The following is an 11,350-nucleotide window of genomic DNA, read 5'->3' as shown; positions in this document are numbered from 1 at the left end:
CCCTCTCCCCGGATGGACAGAAGAATAGATGTCATGTGACCAGATGAACAGAGTTACAGAGTTACAACACATTCAATGAATATGACATTTATGAATAATGAGTAGTAGGCATGGACCACGATCCAGACCTCCGCAATCCATGAAACAGAAGGAGGAAGAGAGGAGAGGGGGGGCATCAGCAGGGCCACCAGGCAGGAGGCCGGGCGACGGAGGCAGGAGTCCAGCCCATGACACACACACACACACACACACACACACACACACACACACACACACACACATTATCTGTGTGAGGGCTTCCCTTCCTCCAGCCATCACCCAGAAGGACTGAGTGAAAGAGAGAAGGCAGAGAAAGAGGGTTCTTCCCTGTGAATGCAGCTCCTTTCTCTGCTGAGGGCAGGTCCACAATGACCCTGTAAAGATGGATTGGGAGATTGTCCTGTGAAGTGATCCGCGAACACAGATAGGCGGGGGTCAATCCGGGCGTGTGTGTGTGTGTGTGTGTGTGTGTGTGTGTGTGTGTGTGTGTGTGTGTGTCCTGCACCACAACAAACCTAACAGCACCTCTGGTCTGGCATGATGGGTAGGTGCTATAGGGCCAAGGGCAAGGATACGAGGAAGAAACCCAGCACAATGGGTCAGTGGGAGTTTGGGAGGGGGTTAGGGTGGGTTGGAATGCATGCATCCCATACCACACACCATTTGAGTCTACAGGGGGCTGCTATAATAAGTATGAATGAGGTTAACTACTATCTAATATCTGACATACAGTTTACTCAGGGGTTGCAAACATGGCTCCAGTATTGGCTTCCATTAGGCTTTCAAAACACGTTGATCATTCCGTTCTATATCAGATGTTGTGCTGATAAAACATAGATCAAACTTCATGTTGCATTCACACTGTATGCTGTTCACAAAGAGCCTCAGGGAGGCGTTTCTCTCTTGGCACACAAGACGTGATTCATCCTGTGGATTAAATCAAAAGAATAGATAGTTAACACGAGCAGTGGCCCAGCAGGACACAGGTAACACCAGGCCTCATTGCGCATATGCAAGTACATGCCTTTCATAATCATCCCGAGGGCCTATATGCGCAAGGGACTTGTCACAGCATTGAGCTCACTTCAATGTGAACTGCAGTGTTGTAGTTGTAGATCCTCTCTAAGATCCTTGAGAAAGTAGTCGCAAATCAGTTGTGTGACTTTCTACATCAGAATAGTTTATTTGAGGAGTTTCAGTCAGGATTTAGAAAACACCACAGCACAGAGACAGCACTGGTGAAAATTACAAATGACCTCCTAATTGCATCAGATAAAGGACTCATCTCCATACTGGTATTATTAGACCTTAGTGCTGATAAAGGACTCATCTCTGTACTGGTCTTGTTAGACCTTAGTGCTGATAAAGGACTCATCTCTGTACTGGTCTTATTAGACCTTAGTGCTGATAAAGGACTCATCTCTGTACTGGTCTTGTTAGACCTTAGTGCTGATAAAGGACTCATCTCTGTACTGGTCTTGTTAGACCTTAGTGCTGATAAAGGACTCATCTCTGTACTGGTCTTATTAGACCTTAGTGCTGATAAAGGACTCATCTCTGTACTGGTCTTGTTAGACCTTAGTGCTGATAAAGGACTCATCTCTGTACTGGTCTTATTAGACCTTAGTGCTGATAAAGGACTCATCTCTGTACTGGTCTTGTTAGACCTTAGTGCTGATAAAGGACTCATCTCTGTACTGGTCTTGGTAGACCTTAGTGCTGATAAAGGACTCATCTCTGTACTGGTCTTGGTAGACCTTAGTGCTGATAAAGGACTCATCTCTGTACTGGTCTTGTTAGACCTTAGTGCTGATAAAGGACTCATCTCTGTACTGGTCTTGTTAGACCTTAGTGCTGATAAAGGACTCATCTCTGTACTGGTCTTGTTAGACCTTAGTGCTGATAAAGGACTCATCTCTGTACTGGTCTTGTTAGACCTTAGTGCTGATAAAGGACTCATCTCTGTACTGGTCTTGTTAGACCTTAGTGCTGATAAAGGACTCATCTCTGTACTGGTCTTATTAGACCTTAGTGCTGATAAAGGACTCATCTCTGTACTGGTCTTGTTAGACCTTAGTGCTGATAAAGGACTCATCTCTGTACTGGTCTTGTTAGACCTTAGTGCTGATAAAGGACTCATCTCTGTACTGGTCTTATTAGACCTTAGTGCTGATAAAGGACTCATCTCTGTACTGGTCTTGTTAGACCTTAGTGCTGATAAAGGACTCATCTCTGTACTGGTCTTATTAGACCTTAGTGCTGATAAAGGACTCATCTCTGTACTGGTCTTGTTAGACCTTAGTGCTGATAAAGGACTCATCTCTGTACTGGTCTTGGTAGACCTTAGTGCTGATAAAGGACTCATCTCTGTACTGGTCTTGGTAGACCTTAGTGCTGATAAAGGACTCATCTCTGTACTGGTCTTGTTAGACCTTAGTGCTGATAAAGGACTCATCTCTGTACTGGTCTTGTTAGACCTTAGTGCTGATAAAGGACTCATCTCTGTACTGGTCTTGTTAGACCTTAGTGCTGATAAAGGACTCATCTCTGTACTGGTCTTGTTAGACCTTAGTGCTGATAAAGGACTCATCTCTGTACTGGTCTTGTTAGACCTTAGTGCTGATAAAGGACTCATCTCTGTACTGGTCTTATTAGACCTTAGTGCTGATAAAGGACTCATCTCTGTACTGGTCTTGTTAGACCTTAGTGCTGATAAAGGACTCATCTCTGTACTGGTCTTGGTAGACCTTAGTGCTGATAAAGGACTCATCTCTGTACTGGTCTTGGTAGACCTTAGTGCTGATAAAGGACTCATCTCTGTACTGGTCTTGTTAGACCTTAGTGCTGATAAAGGACTCATCTCTGTACTGGTCTTATTAGACCTTAGTGCTGATAAAGGACTCATCTCTGTACTGGTCTTGTTAGATCTTAGTGCTGATAAAGGACTGATCTCTGTACTGGTCTTGTTAGACTTTAGTGCTGATAAAGGACTCATCTCTGTACTGGTCTTATTAGACTTTAGTGCTGATAAAGGACTCATCTCTGTACTGGTCTTGTTAGACCTTAGTGCTGATAAAGGACTCATCTCTGTACTGGTCTTGTTAGACCTTAGTGCTGATAAAGGACTCATCTCTGTACTGGTCTTGTTAGACCTTAGTGCTGATAAAGGACTCATCTCTGTACTGGTCTTGTTAGACCTTAGTGCTGATAAAGGACTCATCTCTGTACTGGTCTTATTAGACCTTAGTGCTGATAAAGGACTCATCTCTGTACTGGTCTTGTTAGATCTTAGTGCTGATAAAGGACTGATCTCTGTACTGGTCTTGTTAGACTTTAGTGCTGATAAAGGACTCATCTCTGTACTGGTCTTATTAGACCTAAGTGCTGATAAAGGACTCATCTCTGTACTGGTCTTATTATACCTTAGTGCTGATAAAGGACTCATCTCTGTACTGGTCTTGTTAGACCTTAGTGCTGATAAAGGTCTCATCTCTGTACTGGTCTTGTTGGACCTTAGTGCTGATAAAGGACTGATCTCTGTACTGGTCTTGTTAGACCTTAGTGCTGATAAAGGTCTCATCTCTGTACTGGTCTTGTTAGACCTTAGTGCTGATAAAGGACTCATCTCTGTACTGGTCTTGTTAGACCTTAGTGCTGCTTTCAGGTACCACACTAAGTTGGTTTAAATCCTATTTATCAGATCGATCTCAATTTGTATTTGTAAACGATGAAGCCTCAATGACCACCAACGTTAATCACGGAGTTCCACAAGGTTCTGTGCTTGGACCAATTTTATTTACCTTATATATGCTTCCTTTGGGCAACATTAGCAGGAAACACTCCATGAATTTACATCTCTCCATTGCACCTTATTAACTCTGCTTCCTCCCCGGAGTCGTTGTGACTTCACGTCTCATAGGGTCCATTGGACCTGGAGGTGTCTGATGCTGGTGAGCCGGCCTCCCGCGTTGGCCCTGCTGATGCCCCGCCCCCCCTCCTCTCTACCTCCTTCTGTTTCATGGATTGGAGTTCCATTCATACGTTGTCATATTCATGTAATGTGTTTATGTAACTCTGTAACTCTGTTCATCTGGTCACATGACATCTATTCATCTGTCCATCCGGGGAGAGGGATCCTCCTCTGTTGCTCTCCTGAAGGTTTCTTCACTTTTTTTCTTGTGAAAAATTATTTTTCCTGATCTGATGTGAGGTCAAAGGTCAGGGATGTCGTATGTGTACAGATTGTAAAGCCCTCTGAGACAAATTAGTAATTTGTGATATTGGGCTATACAAAATAAACTGAATTGAATTAAAAAGAATGGCCACCTAAACTCCGACCAAGTCAAGACCGAGACCAGAGTGTATCCGGACCGTTGGGGACCGACACGAGACCAAGACTGTAAGCAGTTTAGACCAAGTCAAGACCAAGACCATGAGACACTTAATGATGAAATGTGGATCAACAAACGATGGGCCCCCATCTAATTCATCTCAAAGAATTGATCCACACAGACTGATCCACACATCCATCCAACGAAAACACCCACAGAAGAATATTTCTCTTTATTTACCTCTTTTATTAACACATGTACTGTATATATACAAATATATCTGTATGTATTAGCGTACCATGAGAAATATCTCAATAAAATAATCTAAAGCCATTGCAGAGGTCCAGTTTACATGTGGGAATTTACCTTTTGTTTTCTATATGCAATCACAGTAATGATGTTAACAAATTAATCAGACAATGCAGTCCCGAGACAAGAGTGAGTTACAATCCAAAAAGTTGCCTTGAGACCGATCTCGAGGACTACAACACTGGCTCATTTGACTGCACATAAGTGAATTCATGCAAGGTTTTCATGTAAAATGAAAACTGCAAATCCACACTTTTTAGCAAGACACGTTCGTATTCAGACTCATTGGTCTTAAATCATCACTAGTATCATTTGATCTGTAACCAACTGTTTTATGAGGTCTGTAGTCCGAGCTGACGTGTGTGGAGCTGTACATTTAGATCACATCATTACTATATGTCTCAATACTGTTCAACCTCCACATCTTCCTGCCCTGGTGCAGATAAGGTAAAACAGCCACTTGTGTGTGTGTGTGTGTGTGTGTGTGTGTGTGTGGAAGACAAATGTAAGATTTTGTATTTCCACTGCATTACTTATCGCTGTAATGTTCTCTCAGTACGTTTCTGCAACGTTATCTTTGTGTATATCTGGAACTTAATGTGCTGTCCACAGAGACAAAGCCAAAGAAGAACTTTGAAATAGTAATAATATCTCTGAGTTATTTAAAGGCTCAGTGGTATTATTCTCTCAGTGGTTTCAAAGAGCTGCTGTAAAAAGGCGTTATCAGTGGGAATGTTTCGTGCCTGATGGAGACAGAAGAACCTGTGCCCATAGTCGTGATGACATGGCAATCAACCTGATGTGGCCCAGCTTTGGTGACGAGATATCTCTATTAGAGATAGATATAATAGAACAATATTTATAGAAATGAACCAATTCAGAAGAAAACTAACTAAATAGATTAGAAGAAAATGTGGGAATATGCAGAAGAGAAGTGAAACTTAAACTATTAAAGATGTAATTCCATGTTTAGTAGTTGTGTGTATGTAGTCTGCTGTCTTCCTCCACAGAGACGTGGGTTGAACAAACCATACATACATACGTGTATTAAATGGATTTACCATTCACGTGGTTACATTACATTGTTCTGACAAGGCTCAGGGTATACACTGCATTCCAAGAAACAGCCCCAAGCATTTCCTGTCTGTTGAGTCAGGGACTTTCTTCACCTGGGAAATCAATGCTTATTGCACTCTGTCAATTTTATGTTCATAGATTTGCATAGATTTTGCATTATGCCTTCAAAGTATGTACAGTATTCCTGAAACTATTTGGAGAGATCTTCATAGAATCACCTGGAGCACTTCACAACAACTCCTACTCCTAAGGGTTTAACTATTTAGTGCAACTTGGCAGTATGGAAAATATGGTCAGCGCAATATATTTAATGATTATTGTTTGGTTTTAGATCACACATCACCTTTGAAGGCACTCAGCCTTTGGTCAAACTCCTGTAGCAGCAGTGCGCTGCCTGACTGTTTGCCTTATCAAGCAGTTGGGCCATAAAAGCCCTACGTTTGTTTAATGAGTAATGTTTCCGTTTTCCTCAAACTGAATCCAGATCTGCAGATTTGGAGCTGATAATGACTCCCTGCAGCAACAACCCTGGGGTTAAGGTGTACACTGTAAATATTGCATACAGGCTGTAAAAAAACAGCCTACCTGTCCATTCAACTTTAGCGATGTGAATACTTGTCATGTATAATATGATAAAGACATTTTTGTTTCCTCAAATTAGAACAAAATTAAACTCACATTAAATGATTCATTTAATAAGCTTTGGAAGGCGTGGCTTATTAAACATTCACAAATAAAAAGCACTGTGATCCACTGACATTCCCCTTTCTGTTTCCTCTATTTTACACGTAATTATTGTTGTCTATATTGTATTTTTCTTTTCTTTCTTTTTATAATGTATTATTTGGTAGTATGGTGATTATTACTGCATATAGCTACATGCACTAGCACTGCCAAATGTTGTAAAACCAAATAAAGCCAGGGGTGAAAGAGACAAGGAGTTCCAGATGTCTTTCACGGGTCACAACAACCTGAGAAGAGTCTGTAAGAGGATAGACTACGTATACACACATGAATCATATCTCTACAAACTCATTCCCTCATCAGGACTAACTAACATGTATACACTGATGGGAGGAGCTACTATCTAAGGTGTCACCTGTCCATCAGGACTAACTAACATTCACACACTGATGGGAGGAGCTACCATGCAAGGTGCCACCTGTCCATCAGGACTAACTAACATGTATACACTGATGGGAGGAGCTACCATGCAAGGTGCCACCTGTCCATCAGGACTAACTAACATGTATACACTGATGGGAGGAGCTACCATGCAAGGTGCCACCTGTCCATCAGGACTAACTAACATGTATACACTGATGGGAGGAGCTACCATGCAAGGTGCCACCTGTCCATCAGGGAGACATTTGGGGTTAAGTGTCTTGCCCAAGGACACATCTACATGGGCTAGTGGAGCCCGGGATCTGTTGATTCGATCCTCTGATTGAAGGATGACCCTGCTCACCACTGAGCCACAGTCGCCCAATCTAATCCAATCTAATCCAATTAAAATGAACGCTTATTCTCAAAATGCTTGCAAGGTTATTTTTGATGTTGACAGAAAACAAAAAGACACACTTTTATCTCATGGTCCTCTCTTAGCTACAGTATTTAACGCCACAGGTTCCCTCATTGGTAGCGTGGAATAATATTTACATATAGATGTAAATATAGATGCTAAAAGACAGAAGACAAAATGAGTGTTGAGAATAATCCTTATTAGACAATAATTGGGAATCTATTATCTGACATATTGTCATGAATGAGTTAAAAAAAGCATCCTCAAACAACCTCAAGCACGATTCAGAACAGAACCTATGGAAAGGTAATCATTTTTACGGCGGCTCGGAGCTAACAAATAAGGCAACCGCACTGACGGAGCTAACGGTGTTTACCGGAGGGGGGACTGAAGTGTACAGATTGTAAAGCCCTCTGAGGCAAATTCGTAATTTGTGATATTGGGCTATACAAAATAAACTGAATTGAATTGAAATTGAGAAACCAACATGACTGTCAATCAATTATCAAGTAGACACCGATCACACCTTCCACACACAGTTGTCACTCTTCGCCACGTCCTGTGTTTCCATTCAAACATCTCTGTTGCTACGTTCACACTGAGCATCCACACAAAAAACAATCCAACAGGAAATGAGTGACGTGTGCTGACCACATTTATCAACCCATAGTCTAAACTTTGATTTGTAAGTGTTGACATTTTTAAGTACATTTCACGTGTGTGAAACCTTTTGAAAAATACAACTTCTAAAACTTTCCCGAAATGTGTCTGTTTGAGTTTATAGAGGAACATTTTAGAGGAAGATCTTCAATATCAAGAAATACCTTTTATTATTCACGACTATTGTAATACTGAAAGACTACTATAATACTAAGCAACCAATGTACATGCTCAGTATATGAGAATAGTCATGTGATATTCATTTTCAGGCCTGCTGGTATGGATGGAAATCATTTTGCAAACAATGCCGTGTGTAGGGAGGTCCTTTTTGTTTTAAATAAACACGTAGCCATGTAGATGGAGCCTTAATATTCAGTGTTCCCCACATGAGATGGAGGTAGAGGGACTGTGGGAGTGTTTTGGTGAGAAAGAAAATGCACTTGTTTATTGTTTGAATGTGGAGCCGTTTGGTGGGCTAGGAATACTTGTGGTGTAGTGGAGGCGGAAGGAAAAGAGTTTCTTTTGCTTCTAATTTGACAACATGCCCTTAAACATCCTAATTACACACCATATCACAGTGTTTATGCTTGTTTATGAATGTTAAGATACAATAAAAAGCTTTGTGGGTTAAGGGTGGCATTTAGATTCTGTGGTTGATACATTCTTCTCGCAATAGGAATGCAGGTTTTGTAGAAAGGTACATTCTAATGCCTGGCCAGAGTGCGGGTGGCATTTGCTTTTTTGAAGATCATACATTTCTGGTACCAGTAGTCCAAGTGTCCGTCTAATAGGTCCAACAACCCCAAGACCTTTAACCATGAGACCAGAGTATGCCCCAACGTGTCAAAGTGACCTTGTTGCTCCAATCAAACGTGTTTGCTTCAAGGTGGATGGAAAGGTGCAGCTCAGGCTGTTTATGCTGATTCTTTTGGTATTCTTGACATATTTTATTGCAAATACAGTGTTAGTTTGTTGGATGCAAAAATCACAAAATACTAAATATAAGTACAAGTATGTTCCGTGAAGCCTCTTTTATTTACATTTTACTTTTTTTTTTCAACTGCGAAATAAAATTTGAATGTAGTTGAGGAAGATTTCCTCCACATGAGTTCAATCCAACGAGCCGGAGCTCTGCAGAAACATCCAAACCAATGTGTGAAGAATGAATGTCCCACAGTTTGGGTTCCTTATGGTAGCAACACAATCGTCCTCTCTGGAGACCTTTTTACTCACTGAAGTCTTGACCTCAGTGAGTAACCTGTACGCTGCTCATAGATTAGGTTATCTGCCACTGTGGTTAACTCTTCATTGACATGTATTAATCTGTCCTCCATCTAACCAACCTCATTTTGAAAAAGAAACCAGGATTTTATGATAACTGAAAAATCTACCAAACCCTATTTTATATTTGTTTATTGATGTCACTGTTACTGATGTTTTGAATATGAACTGGGTTATGATTATTCAATTTAGCCCTACACAGTAAGTACACAGAGGAAGAACAACACTGCAGAGTTTTATATATTAATATGTCTTTATTCATTGCCTACACAAACAACTATGATAAGTAGCCCTGTCATGGAAGCAGCTGTCACACAAATGTACATCGGCTGTCAGTTCCTTGTGCCATAACAGCATGTTTGGGGGGATGTTAGTTTTCTTCAGTTGAAGCTTGGAAATTGTGCTTGCAGATTTGACTTGTGTTTACATCTGCACCCTGCTTCAGGAAAATGGAGCCTATCATTTTCTCGAACGCGTTCCTGGTCCTCCGCAGGGATCTCCTCCCCGGTGGGCACACCCTGTCACTAAGGATGAGCCCACACACCTTGCAATGTAAACTAGGGCTGAGCTGCATACTTGTACTTTACAAGGACCGATATCTGTCAATGAAAAAGCTATTGCTAAGATAACTAAAAGCAACCAACATCTTTCTCCCTCTTGGACCACAGAAGGGTCTGCAGAGTGTAGCAAGGCTCCTGCTGTCCTCCTCGGCCCCCCACAACACGACTGTATGGCCTGTCCTCCTCGGCCCCCCACAACACGACTGTATGGCCTGTCCTCCTCGGCCCCCCACAACACGACTGTATGGCCTGTCCTCCTCGGCCCCCACAACACGACTGTATGGCCTGTCCTCCTCGGCCCCCCACAACACGACTGTATGGCCTGTCCTCCTCGGCCCCATTAACACGACTGTATGGCCTGTCCTCCTCGGCCCCCACAACACGACTGTATGGCCTGTCCTCCTCGGCCCCCCACAACACGACTGTATGGCCTGTCCTCCTCGGCCCCCCACAACACGACTGTATGGCCTGTCCTCCTCGGCCCCCACAACACGACTGTATGGCCTGTCCTCCTCGGCCCCCACAACACGACTGTATGGCCTGTCCTCCTCGGCCCCCACAACACGACTGTATGGCCTGTCCTCCTCGGCCCCCACAACACGACTGTATGGCCTGTCCTCCTCGGCCCCCACAACACGACTGTATGGCCTGTCCTCCTCGGCCCCCCACAACACGACTGTATGGCCTGTCCTCCTCGGCCCCCCACAACACGACTGTATGGCCTGTCCTCCTCGGCCCCCCACAACACGACTGTATGGCCTGTCCTCCTCGGCCCCCCACAACACGACTGTATGGCCTGTCCTGCAGATTCAGCTGATGAAGCATTTTAATAATGGATTTTCTCAAAAGAGGAGAGATAAATGTCTACAAATAACCAACCTGTTTGATATTGGCTACTGTATGACTGTACTGTAGCCTTAATGCTCAGTGTGAAAGCGTGATAATCCCAGAATACATAATATATATATTTATTTATTTATATATATATATATATATTCCACCTTTAAAAGGATAACAAACGTAAGTCCAAACTCACACATGTACATTTACTTGTGAAAACCCTTGATGGCTGCTGTAGCCACTGTGCAACGCAGCAACACAATCACTGCAAGTGAGTCTTAACACGCACCAAGGGATCTATTTACAATAAACGGTAATACAATAAAAGTGAAATATTGATCTGTTAATAATACAACAAAGTTAAAGATGACATTCCCTGATAGCATTATTATTATTATTATACATGTTTATTTTTTATTTTCTATAGATATTGCCATACATCTGACCTTGTGAAAGCCATTGAAGAGTAACACTGCACTCTCTTTCTGTATCAAAAGGCACAGTCCTCCTAATGTAACCTGCTCACCTGACACACTATTCAAGCACTTGATTATGATCTCTGACTATTGGTTTAGCAGCACACTCAACATGTGGTTGTTTCCTCTGCAGCTCCTCGTGTGTTTTTGACAAAACCCCATAACTTAACTAATGCTCGTGTGCAGTGTGCACGTTCTACTTGTGTTTCAAATCATGAGTCATCATCACACTCCCAAGTCGGACATCTTGGAATG

This window comes from Cyclopterus lumpus, chromosome 3 (assembly GCF_009769545.1).
Source record: "Cyclopterus lumpus isolate fCycLum1 chromosome 3, fCycLum1.pri, whole genome shotgun sequence".
Taxonomy (NCBI): Eukaryota; Metazoa; Chordata; class Actinopteri; order Perciformes; family Cyclopteridae; genus Cyclopterus; species Cyclopterus lumpus.
This window is presented reverse-complemented; position numbering follows the sequence as displayed.